This window comes from Macrobrachium nipponense, chromosome 20, assembly GCF_015104395.2.
Source record: "Macrobrachium nipponense isolate FS-2020 chromosome 20, ASM1510439v2, whole genome shotgun sequence".
NCBI classification, from domain to species: Eukaryota; Metazoa; Arthropoda; class Malacostraca; order Decapoda; family Palaemonidae; genus Macrobrachium; species Macrobrachium nipponense.
Window position 1 is genome coordinate 2,846,765 of NC_061089.1, and position 27,589 is coordinate 2,874,353.

General features: G+C 37.2%; 1 protein-coding gene across 10 annotated transcripts in view; it reads left to right on the forward strand.

The window, feature by feature from the left end:
- LOC135221648 (calcium uniporter protein, mitochondrial-like) overlaps nt 1-27,589 on the forward strand; it is a 761,453-nt gene that overhangs the window by 252,623 nt on the left and 481,241 nt on the right. Inside the window, exon 1 of one of the 10 annotated variants that reach the window (XM_064259410.1) lies at nt 13,594-13,615. The exons of the other annotated variants lie outside the window; for them this stretch is intronic. The gene's annotated coding sequence lies outside the window, so the exon portion shown is untranslated. Of the gene's footprint in view, nt 1-13,593; nt 13,616-27,589 lie in introns of those variants that run through there. 10 annotated transcript variants of the gene reach the window in all.

Consider the following 27,589-nt stretch of genomic DNA (forward strand, 5'->3'; position numbering starts at 1 on the left):
GTATGCTCCCTTTCGGTTATCCAGTACAACCTTCCTCCTTATTGTTAACAGTAACTATACTGCATAGAATGTTAACAATAAACATACTGCATAGAAGACTGTTACAAAGTATTAGCAGTGGAAGTAAGTAGGTTGACAAAGGGGTACCTCAATAGAATGAGGAAACTGATGCTCAGGAAAGCGCCTACCATGTAATTACTCAAGAATTCCAGATTCTGTGGTTGCTGTTGGAAGGATCATTTTGAAATATGGAAGATTCAAGTGATTTAAATCATAATTATCACTGTTGGAGAAAGGCAAAAGCACTACAGGGAATCTTGTCTAACAAATAAAGATCTCGGAAGCCTTTGACATCCTTGCAAGGGAAAAATAAGTCGATGATGACAAAGGAAATGGTTTGAAGACGGTGTCAACAAAATAAGTTTATAAGAAGACGTTGAAAAGGCCATAGGACAAACTCGCCTGTTAGTGCCATCTGACTCCTATGTTTTTCGTCCGGAGGAATGTTAGAACTCCGTGGATTGTAGCTACATATCAAGGCCACTGACAGGATTACCTGAACCTTTTGTGAAATGATCGTTTAGTGTTGGTCATGCTTTCAGAAAGCAAAAACAATATTGATGCAATTGAGCAGGCAAAGAAAAGTTATAGTAAAAACAAGCAATTAAAAAATGGCCCTTTCTTCGGGAGAAATATCAGTATTGCCATTAGGTAGGAAGAGAAGGAAAGTCAGATTTGTAGCAATTTACTACAGTGATAGTTCCTATTTGAAACGATGCTAAACATTTTTGAGCGAGATTCGAAGTAGGCTCTCTCAGTTTGCCTTTTCTCGAGACAGAAAAGCAAAGCAGCGAGCGTCTTTAAACTAGGGCTTGGATAAGGAGTATTTTTCTTAATAGGAAAAAGGGTTCTGGACCTCTGTCTCTTTAAATGACACCTCAGTGAAGTATGTTGTATCAAGGTTAGTTTCATAAAGAAGTAATAATTCCCTATCCCCCCCCAGCTCCTCTCCCCCCCCCCCCTCCCCGGGTTTGGTTTTCATTTGAATTCAGTTTCGGTAACCTTTTAGTTTTTTGTGAAAGAAAACTATTGCGATGGCTATTTGTCTGTCCGTCCGCACTTTTCTGTCCATCCTCCAATCATCAAACATACCAAGTTGCAGCCCTCTAGCCTCAGTAGTTTTTATTTCATTTAAGGTTATAGTTAGCCATGATCGTGAGTCTGGCACCGCTATAGCTGCCAACAACACAGGCCACCACCGGGTCGGGACTGAGAGTTTCATACATCATTACTACTTATTATTTGAAATGAAGTCATGCCGTCAAGACAGGCTACCGAGCCATTCTTGTCGAACTGAAAAGTTATGAAAGTTTTCAATTTGACTAATTATTCAATCGCATATGATGTTACGTCAATTTTGTAGAATTGCGTGTTAAGAGCACAAATAACATAATTATATCCTTATTTACTTGAATGTTTTTGTACTCCCGGTGAGTCTAGTCTTTTTTATCTTTTTAATTTTTTGTTTGTTAAGTTAGTGTCATTTTTTGTTTGTTAAGTTAGTGTCATCGAAGGGGATGTCGATGCCTTGGGGAAATTGTTGCAGTGATTGCGTCTACTCTAACACGTTAGCGTCTTGATCCTTAAATGTAGGAAACCGGCTGGAATGTTTTCCATATTTACAAATGAAGGTCTTGCTTTTTATGTGGCAGTTAGCTTTTCATAAAATCTAGTGATGTACATCTTTTTGTATATACATAGTAAGAATATTTCCTAACTCTAAAAGTATACTATAACCTTTTTGTATGTGAACTCATGATTTCATGACAATGTATAGAAATTCATGTCGAAGTAGCTTCTTCATACATTGAGAAAATTCAAGCAGTGATTGAGTGAATTTTTATAAAAATTAAACAAGGATTGTTTGCAAGCAGAGGAAAAGCTGTTTGTGATTTTACAACCTGGCATTCATATGCAACCTGCAGTAAGAACATTGCTGTCTGTCTGTCTGGTTGATGGATACCAAAATAAGTGGAGATGAGGTTCGAAGAGAATTGTTGTTATTCAGTGTAAGTGGAAGTCCCCATTTAAATTGGTCCTGTTCACTCTTCCTTACTTTACTTGGAATGATTTGTTTAATTCGTTTTTAAATTTCATTGAAAATTTGTATTGGACTCAAACCAGTGGACACACTAACAATTTGACTGATCTGAAACCAGTTTTGTGGAAGTCAGTTCTCAGCATGATGCTGAGTGAGGGGCAGACTTGTGGTGTGTGATTGGGCCGGACCTTATTCACCGCAGGGTAAAACTTATTGGATTGACTCGCCACTTTGGTGGAAAAGAAAAATTTCTTTTCCATCGAGCAGTTTATGCTGCTTCATAGTCTCGCACAGGATAAAGAGGATGTTCAGTTATCCTGGTCACCCTCAGTGGAATTTATTGTTGAAGAATGTTAAAGATGAATTGAGTTATGAAATGCATCGAGTCTCATCAAACTTGAGATGGGAAATGGAAATACGAAGTACTGTGAGTATAGGGCGTCATATAGAAAAACTCTACTTTCTTCGTTAATCTAATTTCAAATATACATTCTCTCTCTCTCTCTCTCTCTCTCTCTCTCTCTCTCTCTCTCTCTCTCTCTCTCTCTCTCTCTCTCAAACGCTGTACATTACGCAACGTACATTGGAATTTATATGCACGTATGCGTGTGTGCATGCAATGTACCAGAGCAGAAATAAAACGCAAGTTTATGAATTCTGACCGGTTTAGTCGTATTCAGGCATTTGAATATATATATATATATATATATATATATATATATATATATATATATATATAGATTTATACATATTAGAGAGAGAGAGAGAGAGAGAGAGAGAGAGAGAGAGGCCAAAGCTATTCCTGTGTACAATTTTCGGGCAAATTTACTGTGCGCTTTTGAATAACTTTCAATTGAATTCGTTATAATTGTCAATTTCATTACGACTCTCATTAGTCTGGCAACGCAGGGTAGAGTATTGTTCATTTCCTTTTTCGCTGTTACACTTCCATCACCCTCTGATGAAATCGTGAAAAATTCATTCACAATTTTGTCAAATGAATTTTTATGTTTCCCCTGTTTTGATAAATCTGTATTACAGTTCAGCAAAACAGACGATTGAATTGTTGTGTTATTTAATTTCCTTGAAACCTGTCCCTGGAAATTGTCCACGATATTCACAGGGATGAGAGAAGAGTACGAAACAACGTATGAACGAGCTCGTTTCCAGAAGAGGAAAGTGTGGCGACAGAGTATTAAGAGATAACCTCGATCGCTAAAGTCAGGGGGCGGAGATTAGAACTTAGTACTGAATTCTCTAATTATAACGAGGACGTTTTAATCGTTTTTGGACTGAGCTAAATCTCTCTTGATTGAACTCTCTGCTGCCGGAGGGTCTGGAGTCCGGGTGATTCCGAATAGCGTCGTTTTGGCGAGGAGAGGCTGGGCCCATATCCGAATGCTCATCTCGGCTGGCCTGGCCGATCTGGATCTATAATCCCTCCCGGGAACAGCCCTTTTTCATTTTTGTTTTCAAGAGCAGTTGAATGCTTTGGATTCCGAAGGCTGTTTTCTTGAGGTAGTGCAGTGTACGCACCCTCAGAATTGACGTTTTAATATTCTGCGTTTCCAGAATAATGGCTGTTGGTGAGCGGGAAGAGGCTTCAGCAGTTGATTTATAATCCGATGTGTTCGTTGTTCTTTTCCCTCCATTTCTGTCTCTGTCCCATTTTCATGATGATTGTGTTTTGTAACATAACCTTCCCTTTTACACCTCGTAGGGGAATAGTACCGTCAGTGTACCTCGTGCGGTGCACTGTGAGTATGACTTAAGGATCTTTACCGCGTCCCCTCTGCCCCTAGCTGTACCCCCTATAATTCCTTTTACTGTACCTCCGTTCATGTTCTCTTCCTTCCTTCTTACTTTCCACCCGCTTCTAACAATTGCTTCATAGTGCAACTGCTTTGAGGTCTTCTCTTGTTACATCTTTCAAACCCTTCTACTCTCATTTTTCCTTTCAGCGCTGAATGACCTCATAGGTCCCAGTGCTTGGCCTTTGGCCTAAATTATTTATTCAATTTCATTCCATACCTTCCCCTCTTACAATAATGCTGCTTGTTTTTATCCCTGTCAGTGTTATCGAAGTCATTTTTGTTGTCTTCTTTTTATCGTTGCCGACATTTTCATCCAAGTTATCGTTGCTACTGATGATATTTGTAATCACTTATGGCACTGCCCTCCCGGCTTCTTTCTTTTCCTGGTAATATACTGTATCATGTGAGTCGTTCAATAATTAGGCATAAAGAGATCCAATGCAGGTGTCTTTTCAGTTGTCTTTTTATTGAAAGAATAAACGTAATCTGAACAAGAACGCTATATATTTTCCTAGTGGGACTCTATTACGCACCGGGCATGAATGACGGTAAGGCAGTGAAAATGAATGTAAGATTTTATCGATATGAGAATATATTCTTAAGCAGAACAGTAGGAAAATTACGGAACTTTCAGAAGCATCTGAGAAATTGAAATGGGGTTGGAGTGGCTCGGATCTGTGCACCAGAAAACCTGGAATGCCCTGCCTTGGTTATGTCGTGACTTGCTTGCGTGGAGACGATAGAGGATAAATCGCAGGAAAGACGTTTGGCGGAATTTCTGAGGCTCTTTCCGTCTGACAGTGTTGCAGGCAATGATGATAAGGAAAGATTTTTCTTCCTACCTTGTCATTCACTGAAACTTGTTGAAGAAATAATCGGTGCCATTCTTTGATAGCATTGTGTGTCCCTAAAAAGGATTTTGGCCCAGTCCAACACAAGTGGACTACTACCATTGGGTCTATGTGGACATCTCGGCCACGGCAATAGTTAGCGGCTGGAATCGAATTCTTTCAGGCGGCTATGGTAAACATGGCTATTTTAGAATTGACGGTAACTGACGCAGTATTTGAAAACGGTGCCAGTTATTTTTTGTTTTTAACGTTTTATGCACGAAAAAATTTAATATAAACTTTTTTCGTTTTTGTTCAATACAACACCGTTCAACAAAGGTGGAGAAAATCCACTTGAAAACAGTGGATGGTGTAAAGTGGATAAAATATCATGGGCGCTGTGGCTTTACCACCTGCCAGCCAGCATCCTCTCCCTCCGCCATTGCACACTAAAGAAAGTAGTTTCTGAATGAGAAATTATGGTGAAAAACAACATTTATTGTTGCAGGGAGATACAGTGAACATTAGAACAGAAAATAATGTTGCATATAGATAATGTTACAAAGAAGTAAAAGTCTTTCGTGAATCATCGAATGGATCGAGTTAAAAATGGTCTGTGAACGTGGAAAACAAAACGGTCAAAGATACGAAGGTATAACTTCATTCATTGGGTGACGTTATCTCTTAGTCATTGCATGGTGACGCGCGGGTTTGTTGGAATGGCGTTTCTAAACTGTTATGCATTTTTAATCTGAAACATTTTGTGATTAAAACTTCAATAATTATGCAGACTATACAACTACAGTGACAGTTTAGCATACCAAATCAGTGACTTTTGATGGATCCTGGGGCAAGAGAGGATATCAATCAAATTATGGAGCTGGAGCTGTAATAGTCGTAAATAGTGGTCATCTTATTGATTAGAAGACTCTTAAGTAAAAGATGTACCTTGTAAGAAGAAGAAGAAACAGCACTCTGAGTGAGGAAAACTCCATTTTGTGAAAAAACTATGAAGGATCTTCGGGTGTCGTGGAGACGGACTACGACAGCTGTGCGAATGTGGACAAGCTTTCAAGAATATAAAATGAGATACACAACATGTGTCTGTCTCCTTTGATGTCACGGGTGCTGGCCCTTACGGTAGAGATCACCCGGTCGAGAAGGTCAAGTTTGTCACTCGCGTAGTTCAAAGGCTGAGAAATGGAACAGAAAAATGATGTTCCGCAAATGTAACAGTAGTTGGTACCATTAGTAAAAGAAGGAAGGTGTCAGATTATAAAGGGAAAAATAAGCTGACCAAAAGGGTTCTCGACCATTTGCACCAGTGTTTCACCACATCATTGAATAGAAAAATTGGCACTACTCCCAGGAGATGAGGGATGGAGTCATGTGTCTTTTGATCACTGCATCTCCACTGATGACAATCCTCAGCACCACTTGTGTCCACAAGGGAGATCCAAGTAGAAGTGTGGCACAAGGAGTGTCAAATTCACATTCAGCCGTGGAAATAGTCGTGGAAAGTGCAGATAAAACAACTAACAACTGATGATATGATGTGACGATTTTTGAAAGGTTTTAACACAAAATAAAGATGAGAACCTATATCAACGCATATGGAACATTTGCCTAAAAATATAAAGGGGCAACCAAAAGCATGGTTGACTTTCCAGCAACTACTCCAGTATTCACTTGCAGTGCCGGGTATACGATGGGATCATAATTTTCAAAACCTATTCCTTACCAGGAGGATTTTGATGTCTCCAAGAAATGCCTGTTTTCTACAAACGTAAGTTTTATAACTTAAATTTATAACAGGTTCGTTAGTTTTTGAGGTATTATCTGGATTTATTTTTAATGTAATTGTCATAAATATGCCTTTAATCTTCCCGGAATGATTTTATTAAGACTAATTTTTGTCAGAGTTTTATATGAATTTTTTAGTGAATGTTAAGCGTTGAACTACTCATTTCGTTTTTATGACAAATTTAATTTTGATTCTATTTATGTTATAGGAGTCAGTGCATATGTCTGAAAGGATACAGATTTTTGGAAAATTTTTCATTTGTTAGTTTTTCCTTATTTTTTCATGTACCTCCCCTAAGTAGGTATCTTGAGTGATTTTGAGTTAATTTTGAAGTAAGTCTGACCGTTTTACTCAAAACGTTAGGTAACCCCTTTAAAGGAGTCTTCCCAGAAACACCTACAAGAAACAGTATGTATACTGAGTTTTTGTCTAGTAAAAGAACTTCATTTCATCTTTTCCGAACTTCGGCGAAAAACGGGAATCACTCGATCTTGTTGATATGTTCCTCCGAAAAGATGATCTTTGGTGCGTGTGTGGGTATAGCTGATTCGCAGCTTTCTTGTTGGCGTATTTGTCTGTTAGTTTGTCTTATGGTATTTACTGAAGGCGTCGCTGGATCATTATCATCGCTGATGTCCGAGGCTGCAGATGAATTGCAGGCTGAGGGAAGTTATGAGTTTCTTCAGAGTTATTTTACAGTTTTGTCCGTAAATCGATGCCCTTCAATATTAAGTAAATTACCGGTATGATTATGCTCGCGAGAAACTGAAATAACCTCATCACCAGCGGTTATGGCACGACACTTACAGTAATTTGCAAACTTGCAGCATTTCCAATGTAGTTTATGCCTCATTTACATATTTTTAACAATAGATATCCATGCAGTAGTTTTCCTATTTTGCCGTGTGCAAATGCAGCCATTTTGGTTGAGAGATAGATATGAACTAAATTGAAAACCTGTTTGAATTTTGAGGGTCGTCACCGCCATTGTTGCCAGCGCCATATGACGCAAAGGACCTCTGTGTGATTCTGTCATTTTGTCTTTCTTGTCTTCTCATCCAGTAATATCTGGGTCGTCCAGTTCTTCCAACATGTACAGCCATGGTCAGGTGGAATGCAACATGGTTCTCCTTGTATCATCAAAAACCTCTGATGTAATGTAAAATGTCGTGTGTGGTCAGGTAGGGTTAAACTTTTTTTTTTTTTTTTTTTTTTATTCCAATATCACATATGTCGATAAGTATGTGCATTCACAGCTAATGATATTTTTCCGTGTTGATATATAGATATGATCTCTTTTATGCGCTGGTATCATTTGTCATGCACGTTAAATAATCTGAATAAATTACTTTTTACTGTGTACCTCAAAACAGTGTGACAAAGTTGGCGGTGCAGTCAGTACCAGCGCACACAACTTGCGACTCGAAAGTGGTCAGTATAACTACCTCTGCAGCATGTGACTGTAATTTTAATAGGCTCAACAGTTAAAACTAAATTTTCAAATTATAAATATAAGTTACAAATAGTTTCCTTTGGACTTTGAAGTTTTAGCCTTATGTTCAAAACATCTGTATGCTGCGGTAATAATCTATAGGTCTAGCAAAAAATCTAAGTCTTCTGGGATGAAATCTGGTTTACAAAAGGGTTTATTTATTGAGATTATCTGTTTTTCAGCAGGATAAAATAGGATTCTTTAAATTATGGTGAAAAGCATCCCAGTTATTTAAAAACTAAGAATGTTATTTTCTTAAAAGTCCTTTTGCATAATTGCAGTATAATTGATTAATAAGGTAACCTTAGTGCGAGAATGTGTAGATGACTTCATATGCTGTTCACTACAAATTTTTAGTGTAGAGTTGTGAATATTAAGTGTAATGTCTCTGTTAAGTGTAATGTATTTTTAGCAAGTAGATAAAACTAATCTTGGTTGCGCCACACACACATCTAGATCAGGCCTTCCTGTTGACAGTAGTGGATGCGTTTTAGCCACAGTGATATTTCTTGTATACAGGTATTTATTTTTTTCAGCTTTGAGGCATCTAAGTAATTCAGTAAGACTGTTTAAACTTTTATGGTTGCAATTAAAGCATCATCATAATTTTTTGTGAAGTTTTTTTATTTTCATATTTCAATATTTAGACCCAAGCTTCAGCAAACAAAAGTTTTTAAAATGTTTCATTAGTGTTTTTCCAAAATTTAGCTGTATGTGACATATTTCAAAAATTTTTACATATGATAGATTTTACTCGTATGAAACATACTCTGCCCTTATTTTGTAAAATAAATGTGTTTTTGCATTCGAATAAGAGATAAAAGTGCAGCATATTAGGTTGCCAGTTTGTGAATTTTGAATGTAATTCTACAGTCATGTAGCATCACTTTTGAGCATGGTTGTACAATCGCCCTACTATATTTAGCATCACTTTACAAGATATACCTTTCGGTTAATTTCTTTTATTTTATATCTTTTGGTTAATTTCTTTTATTTATTATAGAATTTTCGTTTATAATATGAAATTTAGACTCAGTTATAACAAGAAAATTCCTTGTTTTATGCAATCTTGTAAGTATTATGTCCGAATCATTATGAAATATTTCGTAATATTGAGAAGTGAGCAGGCCTACCAGCTATGCTATCAGGGAATCATGTTCCTGTTAAAAGAATGTTATTTGGCGCTAGCAAAATTTAAGTGGGTAGGGTTTGACATATCTGATGTTGTCAGATTATCATATATTTCTGTTGAAGGAATGTTATTTTATGGTAGCAAATAACATGTCTGTATCCAACTTGAACTAAATGCAGTTTGCTTGACGGAAGGTGCTGAAATGCACTGACGTTGGAGGCTCGGATGGCACGCCTGTCAACTCCAGTTTCGATGCGCAATAACTTATAAATCTTACATAATTTATTGCCAGTTTACTTTTTCATATATAAGACGTCAAATCGAAGTAGAATATTTCTGCAGACACGAAGGCGAATTCAGATATATCGAACAAGTTAACTGGAATCCTGTTTTTAGAAATGAATGGCGTAATGGTGACTGTTAACGACGATTGTGAACGAAGTTGACCTTTGGGCGTTGCGTGAAGTCACACTAAATGTTAGGCTGTGAATAGCATTCATGAACTGAAACTGGCTACAGAAACCGATTTTGTTGGATATATGAAAGACACAGATTTTACTGCTGTTTCCTTTAGCTACTGACTTATCATTTGATGTTGTTGTTCTTTAATAATATTCGAAATCATTTACTGAAATTTTTATTTATTTGTTTTATACTAAATTAATTTTTTTAAATGTTACGTTTCACATTTAGTATTATCTACCAACTATTATTAGTGTTAATACATTGTTTTTATTTTCCTTTCCTCACTATGCAGAGTATCAACATTTTTCTCCTAAAGACTAAGTAATTTAGTCTTCATGCATACGAGCTCATAATTAGGACAAGTGTATAGTTCAGGAAGTCATTCAGCACTGTATTGCTCTCTTATATATTTGCATATCGACTATAAAAGGATAAATTATTGATTATGAAAATCTAACCACAAAAATACTAAACAAAAATCACAATGCTTATTTTTGGATACCCCGCTTTTCATAGCCAAACATTGATAGGTTAATATTCAACATCTTTTTATATTTTCATTATGATGAATGAATAAAATATAATAAGTAGGTTTGATTTTTATCCATGTATACGCAAAACATATAGGCCTACAAATTCAGGTCCAGAAAATGGTGTAAGCTGTCACAAGGAAAAAATTCATACCGCAGGTCTCGAAACAGAAAATAAATAGATAAGAAACGAAAGAACGATAATTATTTTAATTTCCTTCAAATGGAATGTTAATTAGTTCTACTACCAGGATACTGATTGGCCTACTTAATAATCATTAGCGAGTGACTCGTTCGTTTGTTTTAGCTGAAGCCAGGCCGGCGCCTGGCAGAGCTCTTGCTCTGGGGCAACCAGTGATGTCACCATGGGGGCCGAATACTTGCCAGATACCACTTGCTGCTGATCACTACCATACACTTCTTATGTGAAACATCGAGGGACCTGATGCAATATTTTGTATATAATTGGGCCATTCTCCTAGGCATCTCAATCTCCTTTCCATTATCATCTCTGCTACATATGGAACTTCCATAATTTTCCATGCGATATGCACCCCTCTCCCATTCTGTCATCTGACTCTTCATGATCTAATTACAGCTTTATTCTGTAATCGATGACGTATTTAAGGATAATTTCAGTGTCATACTATGATCCATGTCCATATAGCAATACAGATGTTAGAAGGGTAAGGTATGTTAATCTTGCTTGCTTATATAATCTTATGGTTTTTATCCAGATCTTTTTCAGCCTACCCATTGTTTCATGAACCCTTTTTATTTGAAATCTTCGTTAAAGTATAAAATGGTTTTTAGTTGATTGTTAAACTTTACTTGGAACAGTATCATTTCCTATCAAGTTTGTTTTTGATTGCGGCTTTCATTCTGGGGTTAAGTGTCATTGATTGTTGTTCAAATGAGAATTCCTTTCTGCTTTTGCAATTTCATACAGACTACGTCAAAGGACGAACTTGACTGTAACCCTTCTTGGTGTCAGAATGGTAGAATCGGCATTCAGTTCTCGTAAATGAAAAATCGAGACTACACACTTCTAGGCAAATACAAATATATGTTTGGACACGTAAAGTTGTAGAATGTCCTGGTACTTATTGAATTGTTTCCTTACATTCCACGTGACTTTCGAGCTGAAAGGGTTATTTTCGTATTTTGTAAACGTTCTTTCGGGCATTCCTTAACAGGAATTCTAGGATGTGGGACAGGATGGCAAAACGACGTCGTCTTCAGGATGAACAAAATAAATGGGCCATTTCATTGTACTCTTCACCGTGATGATCATGAAAATAATGGTATTCGGATGTTATTCAGGTTTGAAAAAGGGAACCCATATAGAGGTACTTTTCCTTTATTTGTTTTCTCATGGCACCTCATGAGAACCATAAAAATTCAGGCACTACGATAGACAAGCAAATATATTGACCAGCAATAAAGCAGTGAGTCGTTTTGTCGGTCGCGCGGGTTTCCTGGACGCCCCTCATCTGGTTCGTAACAAACGGTCCCGTGTGGTCGTTTGAATGCTTGAATACTTTATGGTGAGTTCTTAAATTTCATCCCAAGATGAGTGGGTTGGGGTAGAGGGGGTGGAGTTGGGGGGGGGGGGGGGAGGTTAGGACATAAAGGAAGTTGCCGGTCTCGGCTAAGTGAAAAGTGAAAGCCTATAAAAAGTCAATCGAGTCTCCGATGTCGTTTTGATGATGGGAAAGTGCTGAGAGATTGTTGGAGATGAATGATGAGTGGGAAACTTGGAGAAATAACTTGGCGCAGGATCCGAGGCAGATAGCTGTCCATCTTTCTGGAAAGGCGGCAGAAGTGAAACTTGAGGTCATCGGTAAGATAGGAGAGGTACTCGGTGTAACGTATCGAAGTCTTCGTACTCTGATGCCGACATGAAGAGGACTAAGAAACTTCCGACTGCAGAGTCTGCAGCAGTTCGAGAACGGAGATTTATAGGAGAAAAAAAAAAAAAAAAGAGATAGACTTAGTTCAGACGTAGTGAGTAAACATTTATGACTTTTGAAACTGAAAGGGAGAAAGGATGCGTTGGCAAAGTTTTTGACAACGCAACTAAAAATCAAATAGCTTTTAATGATAAAATAGAACTCCCGTATGTGAAGGACTTCAAAAAAGCAAATGAGCACTTCAAATCTGATAGTCGGTGTGTGTCGGTTTATATATGCATGTACACACATTATTTATATATATACCTACACTCACATATGTGTATATAATATTATATATATATATATATATATATATATATATATATGTGTGTTTGGTGTTGTTGGTTTGTGTTTTGTGTGTGTGTGTGTGTGTGTGTGTGTGTGGTGTGTGTGTGTAGTGTGTTGTTTAGTGGGTGTGTGTGTGTGTGCGTGAAACTTCCGCCAATATTCCTGAAGCCATCGCTCTCCAGTTGGTTAATTTGATCGAAAATTATTCTTTTGGGAAAAATATAATATTGGTGGTTCAAGACTGGGCTTTTTTTAAAGCGTACCTCCCTGCAAGTCTTTGATCGCTATGTGGAAGTAATATATATGATATATATTTGTTACCACATCAGTTATTGAGGAGTGACTTACCCCTTCCCTAGCCTTTCTTTTACCCCTGTTATGATAGGCTTGGTGAGGTGTTCTCAAGCAACTGAATGGTGAATGATATTTGAACATATTTTTGGCTGAAGTTTGATGAGTTTTTTCCCCTCTAAAAATCACAACGTTTTAAGTCGTATTCCTTAGAGTGAAGTGGAAATTTTCACTTTTTTGCCTATCTTCTCTTTCTGCGTTTAGGTTTCACATGTTGATTCCTGTGGCTTTTACGAAGGTTTATAGAATAAAACGTTGGTTTTGTCAAGTGTAAGTGCTTTCCTTAGCTTCGTTGTTATATTTGAGTAAAAGGAAGAGCACTCTCGATAATTCGGTTACCCCTCAGTCGATTCTGAATGGTGGCTGCTGAAAAAGAATAGTAAATAATTGATCTGGAACAAAACATTCTTAATGTAATTTTTCCAGGAAAAAATTCATCTAGTTATAAGTGCCCTTTGAATAGAATACCCCCCTCGAAAAGAAAGAATGTTGATCTAAATTTTTCCATTTCATTGTTAGAGTATGAATAGCCATTTTTTTTATAGCAAGAGGTTGACGAGCCCCTTGCATTTTCTTGCCTTGATTGAAAAAAAAAATTGCCTGTGATCAACTTATGTTTTCTAGAAAATAGTCCATAAATTGCACTCATAATATTTGCGATTTGGCTTCTGAAAAGTTATTGATTTTCTCTTGCTTTTTTATTTCTTATATCAAGATTGATTCCTTTATATTTAGCTAAAAGTTTAACGCGTTTTACTTTATATAAGCATTCATTCCTTAACTGATTCATTGTTTTTCTTTTTATAGGTACGGTATTATCCTGAATCTGGATTGGTGAAGAATTTTGTGTAAGGTATGTTGTGTTGCACTGAATTTGTTCATTCAGTTGTGTTGTTGCCTAAGCTACAGAATGGATAGGTATCAATGGCGACACCAACTGCTATCTAGGCTTGTCAAATGAGGCCAAACCAAGGCTCGGAACCCTTTAAAAATTCCAGCAGAAATGAAGTATCCATCTTGCTGCTTCTTTTAGCCTCCTCGTGCAGTTGTTTCTTGTATGCCTCCCATGAAATGATGTAGCGTATTATTTGGAATATTCCTGTATTTAAGTCACAGCTCCTCCTGGATTGATGTGCCGTAAAATAGCAAAATCTTATTTTGCTTTCCAGTAGATCACTGTATCCTCAATAGCACTGCGTCATGTATACTATCGTGAAGCGTAAATAAACCCAATGACATGCCTTGAGGGGTTGGTATAGAGCCAGAATTGCAATTTATATGAAGAGGTCAAGCGGTAAAAAGAGTCTCATGAGGATGCTTCAGAACCTTATCTCTGACATCAGTGTTTTCCAATAGGGGTCTTCTGGGTATTTCTTCTGTTCCCTCTTTTTTTACCCATTTACATACCCTTCCTAATTTCATGTATTCGTGCTGATTCACAACGTAACAGACTTGAAAAATGTCTTGTAATACTTGTCTTTGTTTACCACATGTGTGATGTTCATCTTTCAGACTTTCTTTTGCCTAAATCGATTTTGGAATGAGACAGTTTGTCACAAAACGTTCAGCCTCGCGGCAACCGAGTAACATAAAAATATAGGTTTCCTTGAAAATGGTCCATCACTTGGGTTCAACATTGGTAATTACAGATTACCCGAAGATAAGTAAAGATCCTCATGCTCCGCTACATAATATTACTTTACATGCTGTATAGATTGGAGTTTGTAAGGTTTTCGCTGTTGAGCGTTAACTCATAATTTTAGTTTTAAATGTCGCCTTTTCGTGAGTTAAAGAAGTCCATTAAGGTCTCTTCGAGGGTTTCTGTTATTGTTTGCGTGATCAGTCGTGCATTTCTCATATTAAATAGCAATAGTTCTCACAAAGTGCCTTCAATATTTGTCCATAAATCAAGGTTTATATAAGTAAAAGATCCCTCTTCCACAACGTATCTGTTTGAGTTCATAGAACATTACTGCCACATGTGCCAGACACAGAAATGAAATTTACCGATAGATTTCCATCTTTTGCTTAATGGTCCCATCTTATTATATGTGGTTGGGTAAATTTTTCTCGTTAATAGGATCGTCTGAGGAATAATCTAAAACCACTTAGACCATTTGGAATATGAACTGGATTAATTTATAAGCTATAATGACATTTTTGGAGTAATTTTGATTCGATCTTCTTCATTTGTTGATAGTTTTGTTTCATAGCATTCGCTTTATTAACGCTAACTTTGTTCTGCAAACTAATTAAGATAATAATTTTTCTGTAAATTATCAGTATTCAGCAAAGATTGGGATTATCAGTTCACATATTGTAGAAAATCTCTAAATGGGTTAACAATTTTTACTCCTTTGACTGATCACTTTCCTAGAATGGCTTAAAATTTTGTTCCTCTTAGACTGATACAATCTCCTAGAGTGGCTTAAAATTGTGTACAGATCGGACTGATACAGTTTCTTAGCAGGAAAGCTTGGCTAATTTTAGTTATGTTAAAAGACAGTGTTTTACCTTATGAAAGAAGTTAAATTTTGGGGCATAACTGTTTAATTTAAATTGGATTACTTCCTCTACATGTTCAAACTTGACTGGCTGACATCTGTGTCATCAGCTTGTCAGCCTGGACTGAATCAGAATAGTTTATTGCATGGGTTTGAGAATTTGTCTGGGGAATAGCGAAAAATTGACTCTATTCAAGTTGTATTTTTGTAAACTTGCCTTGGCATGTAGTAGAGTGGAGCCTTGCTTGTGTTATACATTATGACTAAAAAGCGTCCCAAGTAACCATTTTTTAAGACCTAAAAAATTATTATTATTATCCAAGGGGAAAATACTTTCGAAGTAGAGTCTCCTAACATTCGTCCATAATTTGTCCCCTAAAGCCTCTTGCCACTTTGTTTGTAGTAAAGGGATATTACCAAGAAAGTTTAAAAGCCAAAATGAATAATAGATTAAAGTCAGATTTGTAGAATCGGATCAGTGTGCACAGAATAAATTTGTTACGAGTTGGTTGCACTGTTGTATGTTTTGACATTATTTACTCTGCCAATTTACACGACATCCACATTCACTGATAGCTTGACATCTTTTTTTCCAAGGTTTGGACATTTCATATAGATATAAAGACAAACGTTTTTTACTTTTGTAAAACTGGTTTGAAGTTTCTAAATGAGTTTTGTGCTATTAGTCTTTTAAATTATGCAGGAATGGCCCCCCCTCGTTTTTTCCTATTTTGATGTTATAAATTTAACCTCTTCTGTTATAGGTAATGACATTGCCCATTGCATGACTTTGGAAATAATAATGCAGACAAAGAATGTAAGAATTCATATATTGTCAAAATTTAGTGAATATCAAGAGGGATTTATATGTGACACAAAATGGCCAGTAAGGTTGTTTATTTTTTAAGGAATTGGTAGAAAAGGTTGTCATCACCTGCTGTATCCAATGTTTTTAAGAAAACTCTAGCTTTAGTTAGACGCCTAGGTAGGTACAGGGGTAAATTTTCAGTGTGGTAGAAGATGTTTTCCAGGAGATGTTTATAATAAATAGCATTGATTTTATTTGTAAGGTAAGATAACTATGATTATTACTCTTGCGAGTGGTGAGGGCCAGGGTGTGTGTGTGGCTGGGTGTGTGTGCGCATGCATGTGTTAGAGCAGGATGCAAGAAATAGATAGATGGATTGTAACTGCACCTGGATTGATTCTAACTATACCTGGTACATCATGAAACTATAAAAAGTTTCATCCTTCAGCCATGGTCATCCTATAGAAAAAATAGGCAGAGAGGTAGCTCTACCGATAACCTTCGTTGAGCATATAATATTCTCAACGTATTATCTATTTTCTTGTGGTAGGGTGTTCTCATTATGTTTAATTTCAAACTCACAGTTTGCATCAACCTCCTCACATGTTGGCAAAGATTTTGTGTTTCATCTTGATGCTGGGTGGCTACCTCGTCCCAGGTGCCTTGGATGTCCATCCATCCAGCTAAAATGGCTTTTCAGATATGCAACAAACAACCAATATTTTTAGATCGTCGATCATGTCCAATTCGTGCCTCATGCAATAGTTACTTGAAGAATGTGATTCTGTATTGTTAGTGCTATATCTTTTTAGCCAAATTTGTCGAATAAATGTTTGGGCAGAAGGCAAAGAGACATTATTCATATTTTCGCTCTAGCTTCAATATTGCATATGTTTCTTTTTTCATAAGATCTTCCACCATGGTAGATTGAAAAAGAGATCATACTTGTGTCTGAAGTCCATATTAGAGGCTAATAATAGGAGCTTTGGTGGAATTGTCAACAACTCAAGAAGACGGGCTAGTTCTGAAAATAGAACTCTTTGCATTCTATCTTGAATTGTTTGGGGGAAGATGATTGCAATCTTGTAAAGGGCTCATTACCATCTTGCAGTTTTGGTCTATAGTTGTGTAACGCTAATTATGTTAGTGTCACCCCTTTGGGGTAGCATAAAAAGGGAACAACAAGGGGCTCAGCTGTGGTTGGTGTTTTAACTGGAAGTGGGGTACTATGATTAGATGAAAATAATAATATTTTAAGATTTTCAGGACATTTACCTTTTTTCATGGAATTTAACTCCGATGACATAAAATGCTAAGTGGTCATTTGTCCCTCTGTCTTTCCTCACTGTCAAACTCAACTAGGATCTGGCCATAATTGGAAGAATATATTAGAGGGGCAGAGGAATATGAAAGAAATGAAGTTTTGCCTGGCTTATGCGAGCCCGACTATTATAACAAATTCATAACTTGCAAGGTAGAGAAGCTAAAATCTCTTTTGGGCAAAGAAAATCTAATTTAGGCAACCACCCTGCAGAAAGTGAGAAACTGCCAAAGATACTGGCACTGAGTAATGGAAAAGTGCACGCTTCATTAAAGATTAACCTTCTTGATACCTGGTTTGCCTTGGGGAATTATGAAAATTTATGGAGAAAGGTTTTTTAAAAGTCTCTGTGATCAAAATATTGTGAATACTGAGAGAATTCATGAGGAAGAAATTGAGTTGTATGTCCTCAACCACTCTTAAATCCTGACTTTTGACCTTTTGACACCCCGGCAGCAACTTCACATCTGCCTGATATGAATTTGAAAGTAAAGAATCTCATTGTTACTTATGTGGACGGGAACAAGTTACATTAGATAAAAAACGAAGTATCAGCTTCAGAGGTAGATAATAGTACCACAAACGAAGAGAGGAATTAGTTTTGTGAGCCAAATAAAAAACTGATACAGCCAAGGTTCCCAAATATTTAAACATGCAAAGATACCGAATCAAAATAAACTTTGGGAACCCTTCAGTTGGAAGTACTAGAACTGAAACAAGCAGGCTTACAGTAAACAAACTGTCTCCAAGTGATGACTTTTGCATAACCAGTTGGTAAAGGGCAGCTTTTGACAAAGGAAGACACCACGGCAACGTAAGTACATAGAGAAACCAATTAATCATTCAATTTTGGAATGGAGACCCACTTGTCCTTCCACTACAAATGGATTCTCGGGCATTCCATTGAGGTGTGAGAGATGTGTATTTCTGCTGATAGAAGTTCACTCTCGACGTGGTTCGGAAGTCAAGTAAATCCGTTGGTCCCGTTGCTGAATAACCATTGGTTCCATGCAACGTAAAAACACCATACAAACATACAAACAAACAAACTACAGACCTTCACTGGCCTATTTCCAACAATAACCTCCTTAGGGGTACTGTTGGATTCTCTCACAGACTTCTGAAGAGAACTGTTTGGTTTATCTACCTTATCGGTGACAGACGAGGACGCAGCTGAAGCTACTGAGTAGTAGGTAGCCCTCCAAATTGCCGGTAAGACCTGAAAATGATGCAGTTGGTCATGAAGATCGCTCTAGAGATGTTATGCAACATTGAATTTCTCTTATTATACTGTAGCATTGTCCTGGGATGAAAGCCAAATGGGAGGAACTTAATAGCGATATATAAATATACTCCAGTTGAAGTCCTCTGTGACATTCCACATTCTCTCTCTCTCTCTCTCTCTCTCTCTCTCTCTCTCTCTCTCTCTCTCTCTCTCTCTCTCTCTCTGATAGTAGTAGGAATGCCTTTAACATACTCTGGGAAGGTAACCTGTGCTTTGTTATTGGAAATTGGAAGGCGATGCATTATTATATCCTATCAGGAAATAAGGCACTAATTATGCAGATTTTTACAATATGATTCATTGATCTCTCATTGTCATTGTGACTAAATTGCTGATTTCATTTGGGATGTGTTGGATGATAAATGCATTCTGATTACCTATAAATTATCATATATTTTTCTCAAGTTTCACTATTTAAGATTTACTTAAGTAATATACAAAAAAGAGGCAAGCAGCAAGCAGCCATAGTATTTTTAAGAAGAAACTGAACAAATTTCAAGTTGGAAAGCCAAGGAAGTTAAATCTATGTATGATGTTATACATTAACCTAGCTTGTAAGTTTTGGATTGCAGAAAATTCCAATAGTTACCGATGTCTTTTACAGATGGTACTATAGAACTGCTTCAGACCATCCATTTTTTATTGCAGGTGTCTAATCCATTCCTAGAACAATAATATTTTTTGTATGGCGTCTCTCGGCCCATAAAACTCACAGAATCGAACAAAAACATTCTGTAGGTGACGCTGTTCGGGTATTATGCGGTGAAATATCACGATGCCAGAGTACAATGCTGGCTAAAACAACCTTCAAAGCAACTAAATGATGTTTATTTATAGTTCTCTCCATTTGTTTTGCTCTGGATGAAAGCAGGAAAAACTATCTGGATAATTCATCCCACATTCAGCCGAGGATTCGAAGAAATCGTATGGTAAAGCTGTATGTAGATTATCACCAGAGAGAAGGTGAGGGAAAAAGCAGCTATGACACATGCATGAATGGTGTAAGCAGTCAGTGTCCATGAGGGACATTGAGTCAGAAACGTTGAATTTGAGGAAACTCCTCCATCTCCTGAAGGTTCTCCATATGCCATGACAAGACGTGTGGACATGAAGTATAAAAAATTCTTTTAAACATTACAGATGAATTTGTTATGTGAGACATTTTTACGTAATATAGGAATTATTGAGTACTGCCGTTTGTCTGTAGCTAAACCCATCAAAGGCAACTTATTAGAAGGAAACCTTTGTACTATTTCAATAACTTCGTCTTCTCAAACAATGGAAACGTTAGTCATGCCAGGCATATTTGGGAAGCAAAGTTTTGATGATAATCATTTTGAGTGCAGTATGACCTCAACAATGTTCGTTGTGCTTTAGGTATATCTTCTAGTTAGAAAAGCCGTATGACAATGTGAAGGCATAGCATTTCAGAAGTTCTGTGTCGAAGCATTTGGATACAAGCGTGGTCAGTATTATCAAGTATGCGGTGTCAAGAAGGTAGTCTTCTTAGTATTGCTGTCTTTGCTTTGACTATCAGCAGCTTCGTAAAGAATATTCCAGAAGACCTAGCAGTACACATGACTATTTTTTATTTTTATTTATCAATAGTTGTTTCACCTCAAGTATGGCAGTGGATAGCAATGAGTTTGGATCACTACAGAAGAGAAATGCAAAATGTGAACCGAGTGGCTTTTAAGTTCTGTACAACGAAAGCAGTAGTTGTTAATGTGTGGTGTATAATAGCGATTCATAAAAGGGAAAAGAACATTTGTGATAAACCTTATTCCTTTGGTCGATACTTAAAAACAGGCTTCCAGACTCTGCAGGGTTTTCGTTTGTCTGATTTTAAGGATGACTTTATGAAATTCTTGTATCTGCTGAAGAAAGCTTGTTGCTAACCATCTTGCGTGCTGATTGCAAACATTTAAGGAGAGTTTGCGTGGCAGTAATTCTGATACATATCCGTTTTGTAGATTTGTTTGCTTATGGCTCTCCTTAAGGGGTAATGCCTTGTACAGGATGCTGGTGAGATTTCGCTAGATGATTATTTCTAAGCTACACTTGCTTGTTCCGTGGCTGTATTTTAGACTAGACTCCCGCAAACTCCCTATCTAATTTTGCAATGAGGAGGAATCAGGTTTTGCATATTATAAAAAGTCGACGTTCAAGTGCTACAAACATTTTTATTCAGAGTGCTCGAAATTTTTAAATGAATGAAATTTATCAGTAATATATAATGCGCTCTAATCATGTTCGGTTATCGCTGACAGAACTTTGAGGTGAAATAAATGTGCCACTCTTTTTATAGAACACCTTGATAAGAGACTGCTGTTTTTATTAGAGCAATGGCTGTAAATCTGATGCTGATGCCAGGGTTGGCTTTCCTTTTCCCTTATTTTTAGCACAGTGGTGGTTTATGCAACTTGACATTCGTTCTCGCCAAGTCTTATAAAAAAATAAATATATAACTCGTGAAGAGAATGTTTATGTTGAATGAATTGTCGTGGAATAGAAGTTATTGTTTGCTTTGTATCAGAACAGAAGTGTGGTTTGTAGGGAGTGGAAAGATGGACATCTTATTGAAATCTTTTTCATCAGCTGATATGCTTGTCGCTCAGGGGTCTACTGCAAAATAGGAAGGGGAAACACTGAGGAGAATAGGCAAACCTTATGTTAGTGATTAGTGAGTAGCAGCCAGAAAATAATGGAAATCAGCAAATCAGCGCTCAAATAAACATCATCAAGGTAGAATGCTAAGAATGTGTGGAACTGTCCTTTGCCACCTGAGAATAGGTCACACGTGCCGTATATGAATAAGGGCTTTAAATGGCTAGTCACCCCAGATATTCTTCGGAGGCTGCTTAGTTCTCTCGCCTGTAAGGCATCTGCTGGTCGAGTGCCCCGTTCTTGGGGATTTTAAAATCTGTTTTCATTCAGGATTTTTATATCCCCCCTTTTTTCAATTCTGAAAAGAAGCCCTTCGTCGTCACAAAATATGAATATTCCCCTTGAATAGATAACATTTATTTATGAGTTCTGTGGTTTTGTAGTTTATTCAGCAGATGTTGTTATAGGTTTGGTGGGCACATGTGTTATCGAATATTTGTAGAAAATGTACATTTCAGATCTCAGGTTTTGCAACTCTAGGTTGAAGTAGACTTATCAGTTAACAGGTCGCTCGTGTTTGGCATGGAAATGGAATATTTATATATATATATATATATATATATATATATATATATATATATATAGATATATATATATATATATATATATATATATACGTATATCTATTGTTTACTGTTCCATCTTTGGGTTTCCGTTAATTTTCATAACTTCAATCTTGTTCACGTTTGCTTCGTGCTCAGACTCCATTCACTCCCCGATGTAAGTCGGCTAATGGCCGAGACCAAAGGCTTTATAGCCCCATGCCCAGTATTAAGTTGGTAAAAATCGAGAGTATACCCATATAACATGCGTAAATACATACAAACCTATTGAAGTCTCAACTTCTCGATTTCCATGCATTTTTGTACTGACTTTACTCAGAAATTCTTGGAATTTGAAGCGATAAGTAACCACTTGGAAGGAGAATATTGTACGTGTAATCTGATATGTATGCTTCAATTTTTCGACCTCAGGTAATAAATTTGTTTGTTTTCATTGTAACATCCATTATGAGACCCCGTCACCTTCACCAGAACTGTAAAGAAAAAAAAATCCGATGACCAACACAGTGATTGGTTATCATCAAGATTGCCCTGAATTTTGGTTGACTACTTCCCACGGGGTGGATGGAGTAGGAGAGGCTCTTTTGTTTTGTTGTTCATTTTTGGCTTTCTTTTGTTTCTCAATTCACGTTTCATAGTTTTCCGATAAAAACAACCATGCCTCCTATTTATAGTTCAAGATGAATAGGTTACATTGTCATGTTTTCATACGTTCTTTTTCCGTGGGATTTAAATTTAAAATTGATGTTAGTATTCCACACATATTGCCTTTGCGTGTAAACGAATGTACGATTATAGCTTAATTGTATTCGTTCAGCATAAAGAATGGGACATTTAGGTAACAGGATGGGTCTGTTGTTGTTGTTGTTGTTGTTACGCGATGATGGCTAGAGAAATTTTCCCCCTCACACACATATCAATTTCTTACATCCTGATTATTATCTCTTATTGGTTTTTCTGAAAAATAGATGATTTTCTGTTTACCATTTTCCTAAATAGCTGTTGAAATAGTAATTGGAACTTTTGCATGAATGTTACCTTTACATTTAATGATAGAAATATGCATTCAACTTTACAGTAAATCAATTTTATGATCGTAGACAGAGCTCTTAGATATACAGACAGGCCTCTGGTTTTCAGTTTTCATTTCGGTAAGAAAAAAATTGTTCAGTATTTTAACTTGACTGTTGTAGAATAAGGCTACTTTTGTCGCATAGCGTTGCTGTCTATGAAGATGGTGAGGATTGTAAAATGAAATAGTCATGATGGATGAGGAAAACATGTCTTTCCGTAAGCTAGTAAAAGTATGTGAAAACTAACGAAAATAAATGAAAAATAGGTTTATAGAAACCTCTCCAGATCTTCTCCATTTTTACAGAACGTCTATCTTGAGTAGACAGCCATCCACGGAATGCGGGTCCATTTTGAGACATTTGATTAAAATCGTACATACGATGTATGTATCTGAAACCATAAAATTTTCTCCTAAGGTTGGCATTTTCAGAGGCAAAATTTTCCTAGTTGACCCACACAAAATGAAAAGGTTTTGGTAGCCCCTCCCCCCTGGCATTTATATTGATGCTAATATTCATAAATTAAAAGCTGCAGCAGTACTCCATTGGGGCATCATGGACCATTGCCTTAATTTTTTTCTTCATTGTTTTTTTTTCGCAATATCTGTTTTGTTTGTTAAGTCGTCTAAACTTTTGTATTCCACCTCTTTCGCGCGTCCTCGAGTAAATAGAAGTTTGCTTTGCAATTTAATGGTTACGTGTCACGTTCTTTATTATTGCGAAAGAAAATAGAAATGCTACAGAGTAGTAAGGTCAATGCTCATTGTGTCTTTGAATTCTTGATTGAAAATACAGTTGATACTGTGTATTATGGCAACGGGTCATTACATTTCTGTTTTGCGAAAGACTCCTTGAATGATGAGCATTTGGGCAACTTTGGTCATCTGTTTATCTTGTGTAGTTGATTATTTTATTAAATGATTTATCAAAGGGGAGAGCACACCTTATTGGATCTTCATTATTTTGTGTGTGTGTGTGTGTGTGTGTGTGTGTGTGTGTGTGGGGGGGGGGGGGGGGTTGTTTAGGGCTTCACATCCCTTACTGTCCGTTAGTTTTTGCTCAAGTAACATGATTTTGTATCGTGATCATTTGGTGATCTTAGGTGCCTTAAACGTGGCGATGACCATGTAACTTTTGTTCCCAAATATTGGCCATGTCACAGCCTCTACCATGGCCTTCTAGTGTTTTGGGTTTGAGTTCCATTTGCTGGAGACAGCTACATATATGACTGTACTTCCTTTTGACATTATTTGAACTTGTTAGTGTTTATTATAATAATTACGTTTTAATTTTTCTTATTAATCGCTTTTCTGGCTCAGCAATATTATTTAATAACTGGCCAATATTCATATTAGTAATTAATTCGATGGATGTTGGATGTTTTATTTATAATCCTAAAAAAACAGGTAGTTGATGACTGGCATATCAGAATCGTGTTCGTGCAGGGTTCGTCGACTGGTATATATACTGTTATACAGGAAGGCCTGGATGACTGTTCTTATTCAAGTCGTTGCTAGGCACGGTTTTGTCGTCGGGTAATCAGGCTTGTATTTGTTCTAGTTATGCTGGTATTATGCTTTTCTTGTCGACATGTTTCGACCTCCTGACAGGCCATCATCGGGATGAGTTAGCAGAGGAACTGGAGAAGCAGTGTCTTGTTTGCGGTATTTATAGCAGCTCAGCTGATCTTGGATCCCACATGGATGGTTAAGGTTCTTCATGAGTGTAAGTGCTCGGGCATTCCTGGGGATGGGTACTGGAATTCCTGACATCCTGCAGATGTTCCTGATTGCCTGGCACATTCGTGGGACTATTTGCAGCCATCCTTCAGCCGGAGGTAGAGAGGAGAAGCATTTCTGTTTGATGTTAAAAGTTCGGCTTCTCCTCACCAATATGCAGTGCTTCCAGGAGGCGTAGGTGGTGGTGGTCGGGTGTTTGGTCAATAATTTCGATATTAGGAATAATATCGTTCCTTTCAGTTGCCTTGTTGTTGGTTGTCGTGACATGATTATGAATGGCTACTTCTTTGGCATGACAGGGGATCCTTTTGGAGAAGCGTGTGGAGGTCATTCTGATGTATATTTGCCGAGGCATCCTCAGATGGGCCATGTGTAGTGGTAGACCACATTTAGTCTTCTTCACGGGATCCTGCAGGGGCATCACTGGATTATTCCTCATCGCCAGGCTACTAGTCTTGCTTGGTTTTGTAGAAGATAACAAGGATGATCTCGTCGGGATCAGTTGGGCTGACGTTTTCCTCGATGATATTCCTGAGGGCTTATTCATCTTTGTACCAGTGGTGGGAGTGCCCTTTGTAGATGTTGATGGGTTCTGTGATGTCATGGCAGGGTTTCTGGTTGTACCATTCCTCAACATTCATTATGACAGATTCCTTGACAGCACGATCGGAGTATCCGTTGTCAATGAGGACCTGGGCAGTGTGTTATAGCTCGCTGTGTTTATCATTCCAGGAGGAGTAGTGGTGCAGGGCCCTTCTGACGTAGGTGCTGATGGTGGAGCTCTTATATCTCTCAGGACACTGACTTCATAGGTCCCAGTGCTTTGCCTTTGGCCTAAATTCTATATTTATCTCAACTCATGATATAATAGCCATGGTTATTTAGGGACATGTAAAGCCTTCTTCCTAATTTTATGATGTCTGCTCCTGCTCCAAAAAACATATGGTGGAGAAATAACTACATCATTCGTTCCTAGCTATTTCTCTGGTTGTTACTCCTGCCTGTTTTAAGCATAATAAGAATGATTAATTAAAATCTTAAGGACAAATCTGATACAAACTTTTGAAAAAATCTATATCTTTGCTTTGAATGGAAATATAATAACCTCAGGTTGTCTACCGGGAAAATGTACCTTTGTCATTAAAGTTCTCAACAACTCTTACATTTCCATCCTAACTAGGTCTCCCCATGTGAAGGGTGCATGCTATGTTTTTTATTTCATGCTCTTGATGATTTTATTGATCATGATATTTACACCTACAATCTATGATTCCATGCCTTTTTCTGCTTGTTAGGTAAGTAAGGTATATGGCAAGATTGCATTCTAACTTATATTAAGAAAATTTTGGATCTTGATAGCTGGGGTGGAGAAGACCCTGTTGGTTTCTGCCCCATTGTTTTTAAAGAAGTTTATTTTGTTTGACTCCCAAGGTTAGTAGATTCTATGTTGATGTAGTATCTTTGGGGTGAAGCTCAGGCATATTGCCTTTTAAAGAGTGGCAAATCTGCAGACTGCAGTAATAAAAGCCAATTACGATTCTCCTTGTGCTACCCAAAATTGCTGAAAAACTTATTTTTAAGCCAGTGTATAAGTATGTGGAATCTAAAGGATTGTTAGCTAATAGTCAGTATGCTTATGGAAAACAGATATGTACTACAATTGATTTTAGACTTGACATGCCATTTGAGAGAAAACCTTGATAAGGGTTTCGAGTGCAGAGTAATTAAAATAGATTTTAGTGCGGCTTTCAATTTAGTAAATCATAAGGCATTTATTTATAAACTTCAGAATCTTGGAGTGGATGGATATGTTTTAGGATTACTTAATGAATTCCTCTTAGGTAGGCAGCAGCGAGTTGTTGATGGGATCTTAGTGAACCGAGACCTATTGTGTCCAGAGTTCCACAGGGTATTGTTTTTGGTCCACTGTTATTTTTGGTTTTTACAACTGATATGGTTATTGTCCTGGAAAACAAAATAGTTCAATATTGCGAAGGTGCAGCATTTTGTGGGTGTAGTAAAGTCTTAACAAGTCTCCACTTATGAGAAATGAAGCTGCCCTCAACTTCAATCAAGACATGGGCCGGATCAGTGAATGGTATTATCAGTGGGGTATGAGGCTGGACACTTTAGATTATCAGATCTGGTACAGATTTTTCACCATCCTAACCTTCAGGTGGATGGGACTTTGCTGAATGAGTCTGAAGCTTTAACTGTTCTAGGTGTAACTTATTGCTTACTTACTTTTACATTTGAGAAACATCTAATGAAAATTTCTGCTTAGGTCGCACGACTGTTTGATGTTATTCGTAAGACCACATATTTATAACAGCAATAAAATCAGTACAACATTTTTTAGGTCATGTGTGTTTCCTTTACTAGAATACTGTTGTCTGGTGTGGATGTTTGCTTCTGCCAGAGATTTATCTCTCTTAAATATAGTGGTTCTTTGTGGTGGTAGGTTTCCATTTCCCAATATTAGCCGTCATGACTTGAACCATCGACCTTTTCATGGGTTGTATTTTAATGGAATTCTTTCACATTCACAATTGACCCTTGATCAACTTTTTCTTCAGAGAGCTTCCAGATTCGCTGAACAGCAGCGCGAATATGCAATAAATGTGCCTCTCTGTCGGACTTCTTAGTTCCAGAAGTCCTTTATTCCTCACACCGTTGGACTTTGGCACAGATTCCCCCTGATTGATTTATTTATTGATTGTGAGTTATCTGGCGTCACAGATTCCCCCTGAGGATGTCATGCAATTGGAACTTCAAAAACTCAAGTGAAAATGCAACATATTACTACCGTCAAGCAATTCTCCTTCTATGTTGATCATTCTCTGACATTTGTATCGGTTTGTTTATTC